This window comes from Ambystoma mexicanum, chromosome 9 (genome assembly GCF_040938575.1).
Source record: "Ambystoma mexicanum isolate Mex_15411 chromosome 9, UKY_AmexF1_1, whole genome shotgun sequence".
Classification (NCBI taxonomy): domain Eukaryota; kingdom Metazoa; phylum Chordata; class Amphibia; order Caudata; family Ambystomatidae; genus Ambystoma; species Ambystoma mexicanum.
The window spans coordinates 1,190,342,257-1,190,366,502 of record NC_090931.1 but is presented as its reverse complement, the minus strand read 5'-3'; positions in this window follow the sequence as shown (position 1 = coordinate 1,190,366,502).

The following is a 24,246-nucleotide window of genomic DNA, read 5'->3' as shown; positions in this document are numbered from 1 at the left end:
TTTCAAAACTGTACTAAACGGACAGGACACTGCCAGTTGTCCTCACAGGCATTATATATTTTCATACTACATAGCCCCTTATCAATTCTTCGCCTTAATTTATATGATTTGGTGACATCAACACCCTTTCTAATTTGTTGTTTAGATTGCAGCACTGAGCGGGGTGTCATTCCCCGTCTTGGCCACTACCATTACAATGGCACTGTTCTGGTAACCCGAACAGCACTTCAAGTTCCGGTTTTCGGCGCTAATACGGCTGCTCCAGCTGCACGTCTCCATACTCACTGGTCCCCCAGCCACTCTAAACACAACTAGGATACCTTCGGCCCGTTAGTGGATACGCCCCCGATGTGTGGCGAACACCACTGAGTGAGCCGCTTGCCGGGCGCTAACGAATCTAGCAGGCCGACAACAGCCAGGAAGACGGCCGTTGCCGTTTCGTGTTCTCTTTTGATCTGGATGTCTGCCTGCAGAGTGGATCAGAATGCTCTCGCCCTAGTCGCGAAAGGGAACAGGGTGAGCACATGCTTTCTTTTACTCTTACCCTAGAGAGCTGGATTAACTTAATAGTACAATCACTGGTTCCATACAGCATACATGGCGATTTAACACGCCCCTCCCTTTTTTTGCCTTTGTGTCATTCCTATTGTAGAGACACATAGCTCAGACGAGTATCCAGCTATTTAATGGCGACATGTTTATTATTTTTTCATTTCTGCTATGTATTTCAAGTACACTTGTTAATTCCTGTAATTCTGGACTTGGATTTCAGAACGATATCCATCTCATGTGACACACACTTGTGCTTCCTTCCAGATTAGTGAAGTGTGTCTACACTTGACTGGGTCCTCCGGCTATTAATACCTTCCAGAATCCTGATATTTTTCAATCTGGCAATAATACATGCGGCTTCTGACCTTTGTTCGATTGCCCCAGCTGAGGTAAAAATACTCCCTAGATTCCGAGCACTTGACTCTGTTTTAGGGGAGATATCGCACCAGTGGGTGACACAAAAATGTTCCCATATCTGACTCTATGCATCATATTTGGCTTATTTATCTCGGCTTACTCTGGCACATGATTGTTTTCCTGCTTGATCTATTATCTATATATTGCAATATTTTCTCACGGTGCGGGACTATGCACATATTGTATCTTGTCATGAACAATATTGTTTATTAATTGTCTTTTCACCCTGTGCTGGGTTTTGGGTGCCTTTTCTTTTTTTCTTCCTTTTTTTCTTGTTTGGTCTTTTCCCTTTATATCTATTATTTAAATAGATACTGGCTTGTCTTTAGTTTTTTAATAATTATATTAGGTTGGATTTTTTAATCTTCCTAAAAATTTCTTTTAATGTTAATTTTTGTCCCTCTTTCTTGTCCCCTTTGTTTTTGCTTGCTTTCACAGGGGCTATAATTCTTACACACCTGACTTTTGGTCCTGAGGAAGGCGTTTTCTGTCCAGATTTCTACGCCGAAACGTATTTCAACTACATCTGCCTGACCTTCTTTGGCTAACTATGTTGACCATTGGACTTACATTTGCTAGGCCAGTTTGCTTATACGTAGTCCTGAGCAGTACTGTAAGAAACAGCAGACTAGTGTGAATATATAACTCTAGTTTACACTAGTTATCTATTCCTAAAACCCCATAAAGGAACAATAATTGGTTTTTGTTTCTTTTTGTCCGGGGTTCTTTGGCGAATACATATGTGGATTTTCAGAACCAAAATAGGTTGAAAACTAAGCAATGTAAATTCAAAAGATGATGAAAACTAAATAATGCTATAATATCCTTTTGCCATAGGAATAGAATATACTTTTTTTGTGTTCATCCACAACTTTTTTGTCCAAATGAAAACTTTGCCTTATGGGGTCTCTTTGTCAAAAATGTTTGTATGGTCTGTTTGCTTTACGTGTACTTAACTTTTTATTGTCTTCTACGGTGCATGATTAATTCAAATGTTGATATTTTGATCAAAGGATTGTATTCAAAATAATGCATCTTTTGAGAAATGATAATTTTTGTGTAAAATGTCAGTGAAGTTTTTGCACCAAAAGTTGTTTTATGTTTTCTATTAAAATAATGAAAAATTGTAGCTAAGACTCTGGTCAATATTCAAATGTTAAACCTATAGCAATGATGATATGATCACTTGCTAACTAGAGGTAAAAAACACAGAGCCAGAGTGAATGAGGACACTCTTTGGAACCAGAAAATAGGAGGCCCTAATGAGAGCGATCCTCCAAGGGAAACCTTGTGTTAGACCTGTTGACTAGCCTGTGGCATTTTCCTTGTATGCTACAGTGTGGTATACCAGTTGTTTGCTTTTTGAGGTTGGAAAAAGTGAGGTGAGTATTGGTAATTGGTATACCATATCACCTGCATTTTACACCCTGTGGGGTCATCATTATTTTTTTCTTGTTGTACTTTTTCCCCAGACCCCCACAGAGTAGGGGATTTACCCTCCAGTGTATACATATATATACATACGTCAGGATTATTTGTGGCATTTCTATGAAGGACAAGCATTTGCAAACACACCGGTCTGAGCCGTTTAAGCAATTGACCCAATGATAATTAAATGTGAAGACAACAACAGTGTACTACGCACGAATGTGCATACGATGTACTACTTTTTAGGGTAAAAAGCAATTAACCATATGCGTAGAACTGTAACTAATTGTATTTCATAAAGCATGTTCTCTAACTAATTATATTTCTTTTTTTTACAGATAGAAAAGCACAAATGATGATGTTATCACTGTGTACATATTAATGTGGCTATGGCTATGTTTTTACCTCTGTGCAACTACTGTATCTGACGTTGTCTACATCCATCCAACCTACCATTGCCCTCTCTACCTCAACCACTCACCATACCACCCCTTTATCCTTATCCACTTTACCTAACCCTGACTACCCCCACCCACTCACCCTATTGACAGGTTTTCTACCATCATTGTACCCCTACCGCCTCTTCCTTCCTCCATACTCTCTACCCACACCCTTTCTACCCCATCCAGCCTACCCCCTCTTGACCCCTACCCACCCACCCTATCACTATAGAATCTATTCATGCTACTTCACCCTATTCTCACCATCTCTTACACTGTATATATCTCCAAATATAACTTACAAGGACTATTAAATACACAGATGTGTACATTTATTTAAAAAAATTCATTCATAACCGCGGCTACCGCAACATCCAACCAGATGGCAGGCGTGGTTTATCTCAGAAATGACTGGCGGGCGTATCCATGGCTACAAAAGTACAAATTGCAGCCCGAAACACCTGGTTACTGCTATCCCCAAGCTGCACACCTAGGCACCGCTATCTACTGACAAGTTGGACAGTCTGTGTTTTACTTGCAGCTGTAACAAGCCCTTTGGTTTCCGTGGCTATAAATACAGTAAAAAACGTTGCTTGCATACCCACGACTACGAAGACAAAATCGTGAAAAACACCTTTTAGCATCAGCAACTGCATACAATATATAAGCGAAGATGTTGTGATCTTTTAGTGCAGTTTGTGTTTCATTTTGTCTGTTTTTATAACTTAGAGGGTGGTCATGAAAAGGGCCTTTTGGGGGGCGAGGGAATGAAGAGAGTGGGCTTGGGAGTGGAAGAACATTAGGGTTTACACATGTAACAATGGGTAAAAAAGGGATCATTATTTTATTGTTTGTTTCTTTCAGTTTTTTTGTTTTTTTTTGTTTTTTTACAAAAAGTAGGGAGGACAAATGCCACGTAAAAAAGTGGCATTGGGACTGATGTTCTGAAATGGCCTATGCCCAGCCACTTAGGGTGGCATCACTCAATGTGACAACATTGTGATATTGATGGCACAAAACTTTCAGGTCTGGTATGGGTAGCAGTGGGGTAGGTTGTGGTAGGCACAGTGGTGGAGGTGGATGGTGAGGAAGTTGCTGTGGTGGTTGCTCGTGTAAGGTTGATATCGCAGCAGCTGGTAGACAATGCACAGAGTTCGCCCAATGTGCCTGTATTTTGTATTTCTCAGGTATTCCGCATCAACATTGTCCCAGTGGACACGGACTAAGTGCTCTATGTGGAAAAATTCCCCCAAGCTCTGTGATGGTACATTAAGTGGTATACAGTGTAGCGTTTTTTTGAAGATTCAGCTCTGCACCTGTTCTGTCACTTTGAGGGAGTGGTGTTACTCAACCATGAAGTACCTCCAGCTGGCTGCAGTTTTTTCAAAGCCACATACTTTTTTGGCAGGGGGAATGGATTCAGCACCCAAATGACCTATTTGCTGCTACTGCCAGGTTTAGACATGTTGGACTTTCTGACTGGAGAGGAAAATATAATAAAATCAAAAAATGACACGATAAAAATGACTATGCCACTAAAAATACAAAAGAAATAAAAAGAAAATCATAAATTGACAAACAGACAAATGACAGGACAAATGAAAGAGAGGAATGGAAAAGGCAGGGCAAAAAAGGATTGAAAAAAATGAGGAATTTGATCAAAACCTTATACTTTACAGACAATCTGCTCAGTATTCAGAAGAAAAGTAAAGGAGTTGTCTTTGGGTGTGGTGTATATTTGTGGTACGCCCATCAACCAATCAGGCAGCATGGATTGTAGATGCGGCTATGAGTTATGTGTCACAGCACTACCGCAGCGCACAATCGGATTGGTCAATGGTGTATGCGTGGGAACATCATTGAACCTTGGCGTAGGCATGTTAACGCACTGATCACTGGTTGGCTGATCTCGTATTTGCAGTTATTTGTCATGTGTAGATGCGCAAGCAGTGCATGCAATCTTATTGGTTGGCATGGAGGGCGTGGATGTGCGTAGCTGCATCAATGAACCGTGCCACTTGATTAGGTATTCTTGTTGACATAGCTAACACACTGAATCACTGATTGGCTGATCTTGAACACACGGCTATATGTCATGTGTAGGCATGGAGGCAGTACGTGCAATGCAATTGGTCAGCACAGAAGGCGCAAATGTGTGTAGCTGTGTCAACCAACCACGCTGCTGGATTGGCCTTCTTGTTGATGCAGCTTCAATTCATGTGCAGGCGTGTAAGTGAAGTGCACTATTTGATTGGGCGATGGTTTAGGTGCGAATATATAATTGTGCCTGTGCATAGCCGCGTTGTGGCATTGCATCACCAATTGGCTGATCTTGTACAGGTGGCTAAATTTCATGTGCATGTGCGTATGCGGTGCATGCAATCTGATTGGTCAGCGTGGAGGGCGCATCAATGAACTATGCTGCTTGATTGGGCCTTCTCGTTGGCGTGGCTACGAGTCATGTGTAGGCGCGATAGTAGCAGCGCACAATCTTATTGATCAATGGTTTAGGTGTGAATATGTGTTTGTGCATAACTGCATTAACGCACTGCATCACTGATTGGCTGATCTTGCACACATGGCTATATGTCATGTGTAGGCATGTAAGTGGTGCGTGCAATGTGATTGGGAGGCGCAGAAGGCGTAAATGTGCATAGCTGTGTCTATGAATCAAGCAGCTTGACTGTGCCTTCTTGTTGACGTCGCTTTGAGTCATGTGAAGGTGCATAAGCTTGTCGCGCAATCGATTGGCCAATGGTTTAGGTTTCAAATACGTCATTGCGCCTGGGCATAGCCGTGTTAGTGCACCACATCATGGATTGGCTGATCTTGTACATGAAGCTATATGTCGTGGGTAGGCATATAAGCGGTATGCCAAATCTGATTAGTCAGCTCAGAAATACTCTTAGCCATGTCAACAAACTGCACTGCTTGTTTGGGCCTTCTCATTGATGCAGCTCTATAGTGCGTTCAATCAAATTGGCAGGCATGCAAGGCATGAATGAGCGTGTTGTGGTATCAATAAACCACGCCGTTCAATTGGCCCTTCTCATTGACACGCCTACAAGTAATGTTAGACATGTAAGCACCAGGAGCAATCTGATTGGTTGATGGTTTAGGTACAAATAAGTCATTGCACCTGGGCGTAGCTGCATGTATGAAAGTTACACTCTGATTGGCTTGTTGTGAATAACAGCAGCTATTCATCACACCCAAAGACACGTCTCTTTTTTTCTCATTGCTTTTTGTCTATTGGTGGGCCATCTTGCTTGTGAGCCTCTAGGAAACTTTAAAGATCAGTATCCTCAATTTTTCATTCCTTTTTTTTACCATTTTTGTTCCTATACCATTGTCCTTTGTCCAGTCATTTGTAGTTTGTGTTTTTTTTTTTATTTTAGCTTTGAAGGTGCTCACTCCCCACATCACCAATAAAACTCAGAATAAAGGACACATCCCAGTAGAGAATGAGACCAAGAGATTGGTTTTGAGATTCAGCAAAGGTTTATATAAGATTCAGCATCCAGAGAACTCTGCTTCTATTAGAGCACTCTGGCAAACAATACAGAAACAATACATGTTAAAGGGTTACAGTGTCATCTTTGATGATTTCTGTACAGGCTACAATTTACATTTTGATAGGTTAGGGTAGGGGTGTGAGTATAGCGCTGTAAGGGCCCCCTCACAAGATTGGTTGATGACTTGGCGGAGGGTTGGACATCACATGGTTCATCTGGGCCGGTCCATGCGAGGTGAAGGTTGGGTCAAGTCCAGGGAGGCGGCTGGTTCTGGCTAACTAATCTAAACACTTATCCTTAGACATACAGTAAATAATGATCATTACTACACCTATAATGTTTTTATGAGAGGCCTATAAATTGTACATGTGTGTTTGCATTATCTTACTTTAGGTCACTGACGAGGTGAAGGGTGTGGGGGCCTTGCCACTGAGGTAATCTGTGGGGGGCAGGATTGATAGCTGACAGTTCTGGCACATCAGGGCGGGAGGGGGTGGAGTGACATGTTTTAGTTTAGGACATAATATACCATGACGGGAGTCTGGTTTTATTGGGGACATTCTAGGGAGGTCAACAGTGAAGGGTCACACTTCTGTTACATAAAACGAATATCTTTAGAGGGGCACAGGGTTGAGCAGGCAGTCATTTTCCAACAGTGGGGTGACAGGTGCAGGAGCAGGTTTGTTGAGATGGATGAGCCACAAGTCATGGTTCAGCTCGGTCACACACAGGACAGTGATCTCAGAGAAAGGGTGAAAAGAATACATTGTTCACAACAACTTGTCTCAGAGCATCCATGAGAAAGGGACTTGGGAGGCACAGGCATGGGAGGAAAAATGTGGGGGCTGTCAGTGCTCGCTGTGGCACTGCTGAGGGGAGAGGAGACTTTGCAATATCAGAATGCGGCATAGTCCAAAGATGGAGTCGAGTGTACACACAATGGAGTTCAAGTGTGCCTTGCAATAACCCCATCTCTGCATGTGTCATACATGTTTTAGACATCTTGAAGATGAGAGAGGGAAAAACAGAGAGAAACAGAGAAACAAAGAGAGAAAGAGAAAAACAGAGAGAGAGAGAGAGAGAGACATATTTACATTTGTAAATCCACTTTATTTCAGCTTTTATATAATCTTAATAATACAATAAAATGTTATGACATTTCTGCATTCAATTTTCTATTTTTCACCTTCTTTACCCAACAGTTTATTAGTACCCATTTTGTGTCATGGCACATCGCTTTCCCGCTCTTGTGGCTGTTCACCATGGGGTGCTGTGCTATCATGTGCTTTTCTTACATCTGTGAGATGGATCCAATACTTTAAGCCCTTAACCTTTATTGCTGACGGCCTGCAGTAAACTACCTCATAGGGGCCATGGAACCGTGGGGAGTTCTATCGCTGCACGAAACTGTGCACATATACACTCTCACCAGACATTAACTGTTACGCTGGGCTGTCTGCTGCTGGGTTATTTATATCAGTTTCATTTTCTCATGTAAATGGCGGGTGCTATTTGCTTTGCTATGCTTTGCACACCTCGTTACAGCTGGGTGAGATATTCCTTAAACTCATCCCCTAGCACTGTGGCAGCTCTGCGAGTGTTTGATTCTCTTCTAACAGGAGATAATGTTTTTTGAATATGCCGCCCCATCACTATTTTGTGTGGGGACAAATGGTGGCCCTTACTCGGTTGCGTTCTGAGCTGGAACAGTGATAGGGGCAAACAATATACCCAGTTCTTTTTTTAGGGTGTGACACAATTTATCTTTTCTACAACCCTGTTCACTTGCTGGTGATAAATAGAACAATGTTTTTGTTTTACACCCAGAAATGTGGTCACTTCCTTGAAGGGGTCATTTACGAAGTGCGTGCCATTATCTGAATGGATCACTTTGCAAATCCCCCACCTAGGGAACCGTCTTATAGCGTACAACATGTATGTTTTTGCTTGAGATGATAATTTCATATGCAGTTGCTCTCTCTGTGGTGAGTGTGGACTTTGACCTTTTGAGTATGGGAAATAAAGAGTGTTCAACAAATTGCGTCACAGAACATCCCATTACTATGGTGGCACTGTTCTCTATTGCGAAGGCCCCTGCTGCAAGGGCCTGTTCGCACACGAAGTGCCCTTACATTACTGAGTCCAGTGTGGCGCTGTAATAGGCCAATGGCTTGTGGCCCAGTGATGTTTTGTGTGTCAGTACTGCTGTCATTAGTGTGCCATTGCAGTGGGAGAATAAATAAAACTCCAGAGCATAATCTGGTGTCACTAGGACAGGTACTGTTGTGATGAGATCTTGTAATTTAAGGAATTGTGCAATCATTTCCTGTGTCCATTTTATGGGGGCACTGTTGTTTTGTGCTTCTTTCTGTGCCTGGAGAAGGGGGCATGTGTATGCAGAATAATCCAGCATTGATGCAAGGCAATAATTGAATACGCAGAGACATTTTTGCATGTCTTTTACAGTTTTGGGCATTAGGGTGTGACGTATTGCTGCTGCTCTGTCTGGTACGATTCTCTTACTGTCTTTTGATATTAATTGCCCCAGATACAAACAACTCTTCCAAGCAGTACTGCAGTTTCCCCCTGTCTATCTTAGACCCTTTTGTTGCTAGTAAGTGCAACAATGTTATTGAATCTGCTCTACATTGCTCTTCACTTTTGCTGCAAATTGAGAGGTTGTCTACATATTGAATTATTGTGTTCTTTACATCAATGTTGCCAAGTTCTTCATGAAAAATTCTGTTGAAGATGCTTGGGCTCTCGCTGTACCCTTAGGGAAACCTGCAATGTTCATATATTTTCCCCCCAGGCTAAATGTTGTTCGGTACTGACAACTGGGGTCGAGTGTTACTGAGAAAAAAACATTCTTCAGATCCAATACTGTGAAGTATGTGGCTTCTCTTGGGACACTACACAAAATGGATGCAAGATTTGGTACTAGGGGGAACTCCTTCTGTATGACATCATTAAGTGGGTGGAGGTCCTGGATCATCCTCCAAGCCCCACCCTTTGCCTTTTTTTATAGGGTAAATCGCAGTGTTGCATGGTGAATTTGATGGCACAATAATGCCCTGTTGTAATAATGCGTTTATTGTTTCCTTTATTCCTTCCTCTGCTTCCTTGGATAGTGAGTACTGTTTCACTCTGGGTAGTCCTGCATCTGGTTTCAGTTTTATTTTTATGGGTGTTACTTCCTGTAGGAGCCCTACGTCATGGCGCCCTGTTGTCCATAAATTAGGTAGTACTTGTTTCATATCCTCATCAAAAATAGAAGGTGGTACACTGACACTGGCCATGAGGGGGTTATTTACTTCCCTGTGTTGAATCATTATATTGCAGGGCATACACATTTCCATTATTATCTCCCCATCAGTGTCACTGTCAATTAAACAGTTCTTCATCAGTTAGATCACATAGCACTATGTTTGGGTCAATGGACAACACTGTTCTCCGTTCACACCCATGCGCATCCAGTCCTATTGCTACAATACTTTTGGCTGACACTTGCACCCCCTGTATGTCAATTGAGAGGATTGTACCAGACACAATTTCTGGGCTTACCACTGGGCGGAAGACAAAATCGGATGGTACTCTCCATTCCTTTCGGATTATTTCAGGCACCACTCTATCTAATCCTTGTATCCCATAAATGAACATGTCAACATCTGTGGGCAACCCCGTTACTGCTATTTCATTTGATCATTAGCATTGCTCTTAGTGGACATACCCATGGAGTGGAGCACACTACCCCTCGTTCTGTAAAGGAAATTGTCATATTTAGCTTACTGAGGAGGTCTCTCCTCAGCAAAGTTATGGGCGAATCTTTGTGATATAACAGGGGTGCCCGTACCGTTTTACCTCCCACCATTATATCCAAATCTTTTGTATAGAGAACCTTCAAAATTGCCCCAGAAAATCCCTGCATTTCCAAATTTCGCCCTGAGACCGGAAACCGGCCTTCCATGAGGCACGATTTTTCCGCCCCTGATTCCATCATGAAGATGAACTGCTTGTTTCCTATCTCCACCCCCACCAGTGGTTCCTCGTCTGGACATAGGGTTGTTGATAGGACTGGACATGCAAGTGCTCTCTGTGAGCTGTCCTAATCTGGGTAGGTAATTGTTCCTGAAACAGAAAAAACACTCTCTCCGATCATTGCTGTACCGCGGAACAGTGCAGGTGCACCATTAGCAGTAGTTGCGAAAATATTTGTGTGGGCCTTCCCCATGGTGTTTTGACGTGCTACTTGTGGTTGCATGCCCTGTTGTGCTGCTTGTGGTCCATGATGAATTTGTTGTGTTCCTCGCTGATAATTATTATAATTATTATAATATTGCTCTTTTAATCCATAAGGGCTGCCTGGATGAGGGTGACCAAATTGTTGTTCATTTCCAGGTGGTGGGGGTCCTTGATTATTATCCCATGGGTTGGGCAAGGCATTCTCTTGAAAAATGTCCCCATCTCCCGTAATTCCAACATGACCCTTGGCCACCTGCTCGAGCCCCATGTCCTCCAAACCCTCGGGCCCCTTGTACTCCAAACCCGCCTCTCTGCCCCCTGTACCCATCTCGTCCTCTTACAGGCCTTCTCTGCTGTTAGGCAGAATTGCATGCAGTACCCTCTGGGACCAGCACATAAAATTAGGACTACAGGTGTAAGCAAAACAAACCTTTAGTATAAGTCTGTACTACACAGTTTTTGGTAGCATGCTGAGCAACCAGACTTATCTCAAGAGGGAATGTGAGCAGTAAAAGAAGTTTCAAGGAGGTCTTACAATTACAGTGGTTCAAGTAGACACTTACACTCCAGGTTTCCTGGTAAAACATGTATTAATTAATTACACAATGATTTAGAAAACATTCACTAGAAGGAGGCAACTTGATATCATACACAAATATACTTCAGTTCCAAACCAATAAGTTTCTGAGTAAATAAGGCTCCCCTGAAATAAGAGCAAAATGGTAATCAGTTACTTTAAATGGGAGGGAAAAGGCACAAGTTAACAAAATAGATCACAAATACTTTCTTGGGCAGTGCAAATAGTTTCAGTTCACTAGAGGACTCGATTCAGTTCAATAGGCCTAGGCCAAAGTCAATGGACTAGTGTCTTGAATAGGAAAGAACAGTTCTTGTAGTAACACGGTAAAGTCTTTGCCAAAGTTCTCAGAAGTAGTTTGGACTAAAAAGAATCTTATGTTGGGTCACAAGCTGATTAGGCCTGCAAGTTGGGAAAGTTTCAAGAACTTTCACTCGAGAGATAAATTCTCTCAATCAGGTTGGAACAGTACCTTAATAGGAAGAAAAGATGCAGCTGAAGTTGGTTCCTGGCAGTTCCTGCAGATGTCACTGTTCCTGAGCCTCTTTGTGGGGACAAGAGGAAGGACATCAAGGGACTCCTGCTCCTGCACTGCACGGGGACAGGTCAAACAAGCTGGCAAAATGGAAGATCTTCGGTTTGAGTAGCTGTCGTCAAGCACACAAGCTGGTGTCCTTCCCCCTGGTTAATCCTAACCAGCTCTGAGAATGGTATACAGGTGGTTTACCAGTTGATTGGTCCTACCAACTCAAAGTAAGAAATCGTCCTTGAAGGGCTTCTCTGTCGAGATGAACTTGGCGATTCGGACCTGCAGTTTCACCGGGTAAGCCAACGATCTTGGAGTTGCAGCAGCCATTCTCTTCCAGCTCGTCTTTGGTTCTTTCGTTCCAGTGGTCGACTCTGCTTTCCAGTCCAAGAGACTCCACTTTTAAACAGTTTTCTCACATTCATTCCAGCCTAGCTGCCACTCACCCAGCAGGGTGGCTGTCCTTGCCGGACAGTCAGCCAGCCAATCATGCCAGAGTGCATTTGTGTCTCCTAGGAGAATAAGCACAGGGAGTTTTGGGCACCTCCCTCACTTCCTGCCCACCCCAGACACTCAGGCGCCAGAGGTGGACATCAGTCCTGAAGCCCAAAAAAGGCATAGAAACAAAGGGACCAAACGTAGTTTGGTGCGCAGAGACAAAATGTAGAAGTACCTTTCCAAAAAGAAATGGTGAAAAAATAAGACCTATTTAAACAAAGGGGCTTGAGGCGCCATCTTGAAAAACATGGCTCCCGCCATTTTTAGCTACCAGTGTTTCATTGGTAGTTCATTGTAAAAGCACTGCCACCAGCCATTTTGAAAGGAAAGGGTAGCAGTTGACTGCTGCTACATGAGTTTCTAGACACAGGGGATACTAGGTAACCCCTCTAGCACTGTATAGGAAGATAGTATGTGCTGGGTCAAGGAATTTAAAAAGACTAATAAAGTCAATTTAACCTTACATTTTCTTTTGAAAGTCTAAAAAGACATCCCTGTGTCACTGAACTGAGGGTGCTGTGTGACACACATAAAAAAGATGATGCCTACGGAGTTGTCTAAAACTCCACAATCAAAAGAACTAAACACAGAAAACAAACAGAATTGAAAGTTCAGTAAAAGAGCTGGGGGTCTCTAAGGTATGTAGGAATTAGCACATTGGGCCTCATTACGACCCTGGCGGAAATCGGAAAACGATGGCGGAAATGCAATACCGCCATCGAATAGCGCTCGGTGCGACTATGACCCGTCACCGCAAAGTACGAAGCCATTAGCGACACCGTAGTGAACGCCAACGCTAACTGCACCAAGTACGCGCGCGCGCGCCATGCCAAACCGTAAATACCACCATGGCGCAAGGGTACGCGAATTCCGACCCTAGCGGACATGTACCTAACGCCATCAAGCATGGCGGAAAGTACCATTCCGCCATGGTGAGAAGTACGGCATCGCGAATCAACCGTAAACGGCCCCACTGAGTGCCTGTACACCGCTCTCTGCCCACAAAGTACAACTCCCCGTAGGTGCAATGAAGTCACAATGCAACCAGTGAAAAGTACAAGTCACCCATGCATGCCAACGAACAAAAGACTCACAAGAGGGGTCAATGGGAGCTGCAGGGCACAGATGGCACGAATACAGAAGCCATTCCAATGGACATGACCACAGTCCCCCCCCCCAGAAACGCACGCAAACACAGGCACCTGTGACCAGCAATATTCCGAAAATCACAACATTCCACCAGTCCACCTGGCTGACCGGCATCTGTTACACAAAACCCAATCCCCCGCCCCTGAGCATGACAACATTCAAACAGTCATATTGGCAGCCCCCATCCCTGACCTCACTCCGTAGGCAAACGCGCCCAGCACAGTACCACGCAACTAAACTCCGAAGCTGGAACCCAATGCAGATCTCCTCACAATACATCGCTCCCCAAATAGGAATATGCCACATCACTCGCAAAGAAGAACGCTACACGGCCCATATCAGAATAGAAATTTAATGCACAACAAAATCACCAAGCCCATACAGCCATTAGTCCATGAACTCCAAAACACATATCACCATTGTGGGCTGCATCCGCAAGGAATGACCAGCTCCTACTTGTGTGACGCCCTGTTCCATCATGGTACACAGAGCCACATTCACGTACGAAAAGGCAACATGGAAGCGCACAGAACCACAGGGCCGTCCCAATGGGGAGGCACTAGTCCAGCTGAAAGGCCGAAATGTTGCTCCGAGCCACTAGTACTGCGTAAGGGCATGTGGCCCATTGGCGATCGTCCCATAAGATCGTAATGCTGCTCCACTGATTAACACGAAGCAGCAGGTGTCGGGAGTAAAAGCCATCTGCAGGAGTGGCATACAGATGGCAGTGGCAAAAGGGGAGGAGATACCTGTCAACCAAAAGAAAAGAAAAAGAACAGAATGGCCATCAGAACTACATTCCAACAACTCACTTCAATGATCACACTAAATCCACAGCCATATGCATGCTAGCCCACTCCAAAGGATCATCACCACCCCAAAACCACTGTGTACCTGTGCATGCGTCTGTCAAAACAGATTCCATCAGATGGGAATGTTAACGTGCATGGACACAAGTGTCTGAAGGCGCGTTGAGACAGGGAGGGCTCAACAAGGCCAGATAGACGATGGTCCCACTATGGCAGCCCTGCATCACATAGCGCAGGGGAGGCGGATAGATTCCAAGAAGCCCTGTACATGGCAAACCCTGTATCAAATCACCTATCCATGCATCCATTCATCATTCCCTCATCCCGGTATAAAAACGCCTGAATATTTACTCACATAACATTAGAAATTTCCATTGAGTCTGTGCGTTATGCAGCCTGCAAAATCCACAGTGCCCCAGCCCGTAATTCCAGTGTTGTGAAGTAACATGTATTTGGGAACGTCCGGCCTCATCGCCCACGTCGCTATTGCGCATCCCAAACTATTCATATCAATCATTGCATCCTCGCCATGGCCCCTGTCTCAAGGACATTGAACAATAGAACGTTATATTTGCAGTCAGACCTGTGGGCATCTCCTCGCCGCTAGCTGAAAACCGAAAGCGCCGCCCTTCGAATTCCTCATTTGCAACATCACGTCGAAAAGGCATCTGTGGCCGTTTGAAATCACAAATTAATCCATCTAGTGCGGCTGTGTGTGAAAATGGCAACTGCCTTCACCCACGAATGGGACGCCCCGCCCGTCGTTGCAACTCGGTACAGTGATGCATGAGGGCCCACCGTTACTCGAGTACTACGTTCCACTGACCCATCACAAGTCTGTTCGCGACTGCAAAGATTGTATGTGAAACAATGGGACCATAGCCGAATGTACATATCAACAAATGTTACACGGCCATCGGGTACAAATACATGAATGCAATAGCAAGATGCCATTCCTCGAATTGCAGCGTTGTGTGCGGGACGTGCTCGCCCAAAGGGGAGAGCAGCTTGCACAGGTGGAATGAATCACCACAGGTGGAGGCCATACAGCCTGAAAACACATAAATTGCACACCCAGTCTCCTCCCACAACCACACCCACTCCGAAATGCTCCCGGCAGGACTCGCGATGTTGGCCCTGGGGGACCTGATAGCACTGCAAGTACTCCAACTCCAAGAAGAAGACGAACACCAACTACAACCGGCCACACGGAGGAGACGCAGGAGGAGGAGGAGGCCAAGGCAGGGCCAGCAAGGGCCGCCAGCACAGCCACTACCACCACGCAGGCAGCCCGCAATCCCACGCCTCCGAGCACATCCGTTCAACCTCACTGATGAGCAGATCCACACCCTCTACCGTTTGGACCGGGACACGATAGCCGCCATTGTGGACATGACACACGCTGACCTTGTCAGCATGATAGATAGCCCAACCGCCATCCCACCCCTACTGAAGGTGGTGTCTGTACTCCACTTCCTGGCCACAGGCACCTACCAGCACACAGTCGGACAGTTGCATGGCATTTCTCAGCCACTGTTCTCACGGACACTATTGCAAGTGCTCGATGCCCTCCTGCAGCACGCAGACGACTACATCTCTCTACCACGCTCGGAGCAGGAAATTACCAACACAAAAGTGGGATTCCATGCACTTGCCGGCATACCGGGTTGCATTGGTGCCATCGACTGCACCCATGTGGAATTGGTCGTCCCACATGCCATGGAGGCCCAGTACCGCAACCGAAAACAATTCCATTCCCTGAATGTACAAATGGTGTGTGACTCCAACAGGATCATTACACATTGTTGTGCCAGATTCCCTGGATCAACCCATGATTCTATGGTCTTGAGGAACTCTACTATACCACGCTACATGGAGCGACACGCAGGGAACAGATCCTGGCTACTCGGTGAGTCTCATTTCATGCATGATGATGTGGGGTATGTAATGCGGCAATGACCTGGCAGGAAGGGGGGGGGGTGTGCGTACGTAGCAATGGCATTCCACATCATACGTTTATCGTCCACATACAGGTGATGCTGGGTATCCACTGAAGAGATGGCTCCTCACACCAGTCCGGAACCCACGGGACCAGCATGAGGAGGGCTACAACCATGCCCACTCACGTACCCGTGTAGTCATTGAACAGGCATTCGGCCTACTGAAGACTCGTTTCCGCTGCCTCAGCAGGTCTGGCGGGGCACTCCTGTACCGCCATGAGAAGGTTGCAAAGATGGTCATGGCATGTGTCATGCTCCACAACATGTGCGTACGTAGAAATGTGCCCATGCCCCCTGACGCAGAACTGCAAGCACCTGATGATGGTCATGATGAGGGTGGGGATGTGGCAGCACCTCAAGAAGTCTGCGAGGCACCGGAGGGCCGTGACATTCGTCAGCATCTCATTGATGCATGCTTCTAGCACTCACGCCTGGTGGCTGATACATGGACACGGGACTCGTGGCACTGTGTGTGTCTGGTACATGCACAATATGGACTGTACGCCTATGATGGCCTAGTACACAAAGATCATTGTCCACACATCTCATTGGTTGATCGTGCACTGTTTATGGCATATGTGATATCATGTTGAACACCCTATCGACCCGCCACCCAAGTGAGCCCAACACACCCCCTCCACCCTCCTACCTCCCCCCCGAACACCAGTGTCCAAAGATGCTCATTGTCAGTGGGCTGTCGCTATTGCAAGCCCCCTCTGCGGGTATCAGGGGCACCCCTGCCTGTGGAGCGCAGGTTCCTCCCAGATCTACGTTGGGGGCTGCCCTGGACGGAACTTGCAACGGATGATGTCTCTGCCTGCTCACGTCCATGCATGTCCCTAAGGGTTTGTGAGAGCTCAGTGAGCACACGGCGCACTGCGGCAAGTTCGGCACATACGTCTTTGGACGTCGCATGCAGTTCCCCCCTCAGGCTCTCGGTGCTTCTCTCCATTTGGACTCTCAGGCTCTCGGTGCTACTCTCCATTTGTGCCCTTAGTGTCTCTGTACTTCTCTCCATTTCTGCCCTGAGTGTCTCAGTTGATGTTTCTATGTCTGCCTTAGTGCGCCCACATTCATCGGCATGGTCCTTGAGGAGCGTGGCCAGTTGCTGCTGTTGCACGATTAACTGGTCGAGGGACTGTTGCCTTTGCTGGGCCATGGCCATTTGCGGGGGTGTCACAGAGGGGCTGTTGACCTCATGTTGCCTTGCCACAGGGCTTGTGGGGGATGGCCAGTCGTCGTCTTGTGGGTGCCCCTGCGTGGTATCCTCATGTTGTACGGGATGGGACAGACAGGGGGAATGGGACAGGTCATGGATGGATCTGACTTCGACATCCCCGTCTTCTGTGTCGGAGCATGCTGCCATCAATGGGGTGTCACCTATGGTGCTGCTGCCACCAGAGGCAGTGCGTTCTGTGGCATTCGTTGGGGGGACCTGTGGTGGTGGTGTTGTGGGCATGCTGGCTGCTGGGGTGCCTGTTGATGTTCCCTCCTCTGTGCTGCCACCTGTTGTGTGCAGCTGCCGTGTCTTGATGCGTGCAGCTGAGGTGGAGGGTCTTTGGCCGTTGGTCTTGGCCCTCTTTGCAGGTGTGCTGGTAGGGGTGTCCTGATGCTCGTCGTTTGGATCGGACCCTGTGGTGGAGTAAAGGAGGGCGAGGGTTATTAATGGGTCTGTGGGTATTGGAATGGCATTGTATCACATGCATTGGGGTGGTACCTGAGGGTGATTTGGGTCGGGGCCTTGGAGGTGCTTTCATTTGTGTGTGGAGTGAGGGTGCAGTTGTTTGGCAGCCTGCAGTTAGGGTGTGCCTGCTGCACGTGTAGTGGGTGTTTTAGGGGTTTTTAATTATTTATGTATTTATTGTGAGTTTTGAAGTGCGCTATCAGGGCGATGTGTGTGGACGTTCTCCTGGACATGTGTTTCTGTTGCACTATGTGGACACATGGTACTTCACATGATTGGACATTGTGGATTTAGCATTGTTTTATCTGGCCCACCTACCTGAATCTTCGGATGTCTGCACTCCTTTCTCCATCCCTCCGACTCCCTCTATGCTCTCCATTCCGATGGTGGAGGCACAGATTTCTTCCCAGGGGGTCAACTTGATGGGTGATTCAGGACCTCCCCCGGTGGCTGTGGCAATGTTGCGGTTGGCAGAGAGTATGCTGCGGACGCGTATCCGCAGGTCGTCCCATCGCTTTCTGCATTGCTGTGGGTTGCGGGGTGCGGTCCCCACCGCACTTACCCGCTGTGCCACCAGAGCCCATATGGCCTTCTTGTTCGCAAGTGCCGTCCTGGTCATTTGCGTGGAGAAGACGACGGCAGCATTCTCCTGGAGGGTCTCTGTTAGCACGGTGAGTTCCTCACGGGAGAAGTGGACCTGCCGCTTGCGGTCGCACGCTTTCTTCGCTACTTTTCCCATTTTTCTTGGTTTCGCTAGGGTGGATGACGGGTTGGGGTGTGTCTCGGGGTAGTGTTTTTAGTGGTTGTGTGGTTTTTGTGGTTTTATAGGTGTACGGCGGGATGTTTCCCGTTCCGGGCCCATGTTTTTACTTCCGTTTCCGTATATTTACGGTCACCGTACTTTCCGGTAGGCGCACACTGCGGTGTCCGCTGTGATGGGTGGCGGTATTGCACCTAGGGCGCCGTACGGCGGCGGTGTGGGCCGTTTGGGGGTCATTTCCGCCATCGCGGACTTTGCACTTCCGCCATGCCGTGGTGCTCGTGCCCGATGGGTCGGAATGGGCCGCACTTTGCTCCTTCGTGCAATGGCGGAAATGCTATTTACGCTGTGGCGGTCCGGTCAGTCACTTTCCGCCAGGGTCGTAATGAGGGCCATTGTGAGAATTCTCCCTAACACTCGTCCCCCCAGACTAAGGTACAGGAGGATCTAATCCCCACTAGGATGGATCTCCTGTGGCAAGTCGGTTAAATGGCCTGCTGAGTACACCAGCACCCTTTTGTAACTCTTTTGTAACCCTTGCTATGGCACTTTTTATCAGTTGTTTTCATCTGTAGGCTATATGACTTACAAACCCTGTTTGGTACATCTTTCTTATTTACGGTATAGGGGATATGATCTAACAGTCCCTCAAAGGTTGTAACAACCTCTGAACCTATAATAGGCTTTTTCAAGGGGTCCTTAGAAAGGAATCCCTTAGACCTATAGGGGCCTCCATGGTACCTCACCACCTCTCTCTCAAGAGCAGGTTGGATCTCGGGTATCTTGGTTGGACGGGCTATGGTCAAGCAAGGTGCATGCTTCCACTTCCTCTGAAATCTGACCTTACCTGTTTTAGAAGTTTCCCTCCTAACACTAGGATTTACATTGGAGTCTTCAGTAGAAGTTCCAACAGCCTTAAGGTGTTTAGCCTTAGACCTATTATTCCTGGTTTTCCACCAGCTTTGAGAATGACCTGTTGTCATAGGCCTAGAGAGGGTTCCAATGTGTCTATCCACCTCTTCCTCAGAAGCAGGGTGGGTCAGAGACTTTACAACTGGATATGTCCTATGATGGAGCTTGGTTAGGGCTCCCATTTTCCTTCTATTCTAGCCTCAGATTTGCCTTGGTTAGATGTCAACTTACTAACACAAGGGCTTACAGTGGGGGTCTCTGTAGAGGTTCCCACAGGCTCAGAGTGGCCTCTTAAGGTTGCCTCTCTAGCCAATTTGGTTTGATTCTGTATCCTCTCACTGGGAGGCCTGGGGATACTGGACACTACTCCTAGAGTTTTTAAGTCATTCCCCAACAGGACTCTCCCAGGCACCTCATTCCGAATACTGACAGGAATCCTCACTGTCATATTGTTACACTGAATGAGAGCTGGTAGAATTGGAACCAATTGGACAGGGCCTCCAGCAAATCTAGTGGGACTTTTGGGTGCCTTAGCAACATCCTCAGGCTTGAAAAAGCATTCATCCACTACTGTTCTGCTGGCCCCACTGTCTTTCATGGAAGGGGTGTTCTGGCCATTTACAAGAACACGGTCCATATAATACCCTCTAGAGTTCTCTGGAATGGAGTTGTACACATCCATATTCTGTTTCTTACCCAAACCCGGGGCTCTAAGGATACATTGGCTTGAACACCCAAAAGGTTCTTCAGCCAATAGGTGAAAGTGAGCACTAGCTATTTGTACTTCTCCCTCAGGGATGAAGGCTAAAGCATCAATGCTGACCCCTGCAGGTTTACCCTGGCATCTGGGATATCCTTTCACGTGGTCTACAGGCTCACAGACATAGCAATTACTAAATGCTTTCTGGAATGGGGATTTCGGCTGACCTCCCTCTGGTTGGACACCAGAGGATTCACTAGACCAACCAGGTTTCCCATGGGATCTACCCTTATGTGGTTGAGGGGCCTCTCTGGGTTGGTTGGAATTAGAAATACCTTTATTCTCATTTTTGTGCTGCTTCCCCTCATCCTTTTTTTGAGTGGCTCCAGTAGTGGCCCTGTTGGCTACCCATGAGTCAGCTGCTCTTGCAAACGTTTTTTGGGATCCATCTCGTTAGAGTCAGCCAAGTGCTGTCTAGCTCGGGAGAGCAGGCATCAAAATTAGTTTCCAATAAAAACGATTTCTCATTCCTTCAAAAGTTTTAACTCTGTAACCCTTTACCCAACCATCTAAGTTCTTCAAACATTCACACACCCAGGTAGCCCAAGGGGTACCATTATGCTTTTTGAGGGTCCTAAACCTCTTAAGGTACTGGGAAGGAGTTTTCCGAAATCTAGCTATCAAAGCTAGCTTCACATTTTCATACTCCAATCTTTGAAGTTCCCCACCTCCATTACAGCATCAGTTGCAAGCTAGGGGAGCCTAGACAAAAGCCAAGGAATGATTCCCTATGAAACCCTGAATCCCATAGTTATGTTCAAAAGCAGACAACCAATCCAAAATATCAAGTCTCATCTCATACATACTCACAGCTTCTTTAGGCCTGCAAGGTCTCTTAGGGATGGAAAACCTAGAAGACTCTGGGATAGAACCATTTTCAAGAGACAATTTCTTCATTTCAAGAGCATGATGCATTTCAATTTCTCTGATTTGATTTCTTGAGGTTTACTTTCAGTTTGCATTTGGAGCCTTTTGAACTCTAACTCAAGTCTCATCTTTTCAAGAGAGACACATTCTCGACTCAGTACTGGACCCGGCAGGGTCCTTGTAGCTATAGGTTGAGGGCCTAGAGCAGGTAGAGGTGCAGTGGGCCTCACATCCTGAGACTTCCCTGACTCTTCTGTCTCCTCAATAACATTAGAGCTAGACTCTGAATCATTATCATTCTCATCAACACTATCTCTTTAAACTCTATAGGAAGATAGTGTGTGCTGGGTCTAGGAATTGAAAAAAACTAGTAAAGTCAATTCAATCTTACATTCTCTGGGAAACAGTAGTTTATCCCAGAGAGGTATTTAAACCTTTTGGAAGCCTATGTCACTGCTCTGAGGGTGCTGTGTGACACACATAAAAAAGATGATGCCTATGGAGTTGTCTAAAACTCCACAATCAAAAGAAATAAACACAGAAAACAAACAGAATTATAAGGCACAGAGTCCCAAAGTTCAGCAAAAGAGGTGGGGGTATCTAAGGTATCTTCGCGCCTTGAAACACTTGTGTATAGGCGCGTTACAAATGCCATATCATATCATATCATATCATAAGGTAGAGAGGAATTATTACATTTTGAGAATCCTCCCTAACACCTGCTACTGGGGACGTTCGTATTGCTCCTTGCCGCTCCATTGCTCCTGCTCGTTTGCAGACCAGGTTGCTGTCATTCTTGCCAGTGAACCTCCTGACCCCTCCTCCCCGTCTCCTTGTCTCTCAGTGGGCAGGGCTGCTGTTACCGCAGTGACCTTCACCGTTTTTTTTGTACAAGTTTGGCCTCATCTTCCAACCTCCTCTGTGCAATCTCTTTTTCTATTTCTTTCATCCTCCTACAATGGTGCAATATAATGCTCTGAATTTCAGGCCCGCCTTTGGCTTCTATCCTAGCAATTTTATCTAGAGCCTTCTGTACATCCTTTGGGAGGCCTTGTTTAATAATAAAGTAGAAAATGGAGGTTAATTGGTCCCAAGCTGCACCCGTCTCCGATCTCCACATGTCCTGCACCCGAAGAATGTACTGCGCAGCCTCTTCCTTATCCCCCATGGTGCATTGCATCACCAAATGTAAATCTGGGTTGTCAGGGAAGGTTCTTAGTAGTGCATCCCATACTTGGGCCCTTACATTATTAAATGCTGATCCTTTGTTGTCACTCCTGGAAAGCCCACTTTCAGCCACACCCCATCTGCTTGATCTCCCACAGCGGATACTAGCAAACTCGTTACGTCACTTATAGCCAGCGGGACCCCTGCAGTGTGTTTTTCAAAAGCGTGTAACCATTTTCCCACCCCTCCCGAAAGTGGGAGCAATAACTTCAATAAATTATTCTTGTCCATCTGTGCCCAAGGTATGTAATGAGGCCTCCCTGCTCCCTTGTGAATGAGGGGAATTTGCAATTTCGTTTTACTTCCTTTCTTACTTACTTTTACTCCTTTTGTTTTACTCACATATATGTTTCCCAACCTACTCCAGGACCTCCCCTGCCACCTTTGTCGTACCACCCCACCTTCTGGCTCTTCTCGTAGTGGCAGTCACATTCCTGCTGCCAGTTCTCCCTCCTCATATTCATCTAGATCGCTCCACAACTCATCTATTTCCCTGTCTGATTCTACACTTGCTTGTTCCTCCCCTGCTTGGCTATCTTCCTATCCCACTTGTACTATCCTTATGGGGGTATTATTAAGGGGAAATTAAAACTCCCCCCCATTTCCATTCATCTTCCGGCTGACTGGATGGGTTCCTGGATGGGAGTGGTGTTGGCCCGCCCACCGAAAGGGATGGCGGTTCCCCTTCCAAAGGCAACATTTGTCCTCTGTCACATAATGCTCTTCACTGTATCAAATCCATTTGTATGGTAGCGAGTTGTCATTCTAAATCACTAGTTAAGTGTGGATTTACTGGAGGGGCACTTGTGGGACTGTACAACCCCCTAGGATCATAGGGAGTTGGGGCTGTTGCTGCGGGAGTGGAACGTGCATTGGCGAAGTCAGATAAGATGGGTCACTTTACCCCGCAGCAGGCCTAGTTACCAGTGGGTAAAGCCTAGTGAGTTCTTTGTCCCCTGTTTTAGCACTTTCCCCTCATCCTCCCCCCTTCCTTGTCTGTACCACTCACTAGGGGCGTTTCTTCAAACATCCTCCAGGGATCTAACACTTTGAGTCTATTTTGAAGTTGCCTTCCCCGGTACTTTACTAATGGGTGGGTTGTCACGAGATCTAATATTCGTTTGTCGAACGACCATTTGTCTGACCACACTTGGGATGATCCCTCCCCTTTATCTCGGTGAGCCACTGATCATGGTACTTCAGAATGTTCTCACTGTACAGGGGGAGGTGCTGGCAAATATGGGCTAATGGTGTATCTCCCCCCATAACTTCCTGCTTCACTTTTGTGTACACTTGTGTGTGTGTTGTGTGTCAAAAACACAATTTAGAATGCGCATTTGACCTTATGACACCTTAATAAGCAACATGCAATGTCACAGTTTAAAAACCTTTTCACTTACACTATTTTGATTCCACATGTATAAAAACAAAATTTGAACCAGTTCAATATTAGACAAATCCACAGATATTTTTAGACGTACTAACACAGTTGACTTTAACAACAATTAGCATATAACATATAACATAGATCTGCTGACCTTCTAGCTACACCCTCACCCCGCCCTGGATCACACTATCATATTCTTCTCCTCCACTCACTCTCCCTGCCCCCCTTCCCTGAGCCACTTTTCGGCCTGACCGCTAAAAGAGTTATGTGGACCAGAAAAATAATTTGCTAATACCTCCCGAGTCTATTCCTTACACAAGACACGTTTTTCTATTTTATCTCCACTTATTTCCTGCACTGTTCGAGACAATGCTACACGGCGCCGCCTTCCGCCCCCTTTCAGAGCCAGGTTCCCGTACTCTTCCCGTATTCCATTACTTCTATATTAACAACCTAATGGCCATATAAAGAAAAGAGAAAGAAAAAGCCTACCAGT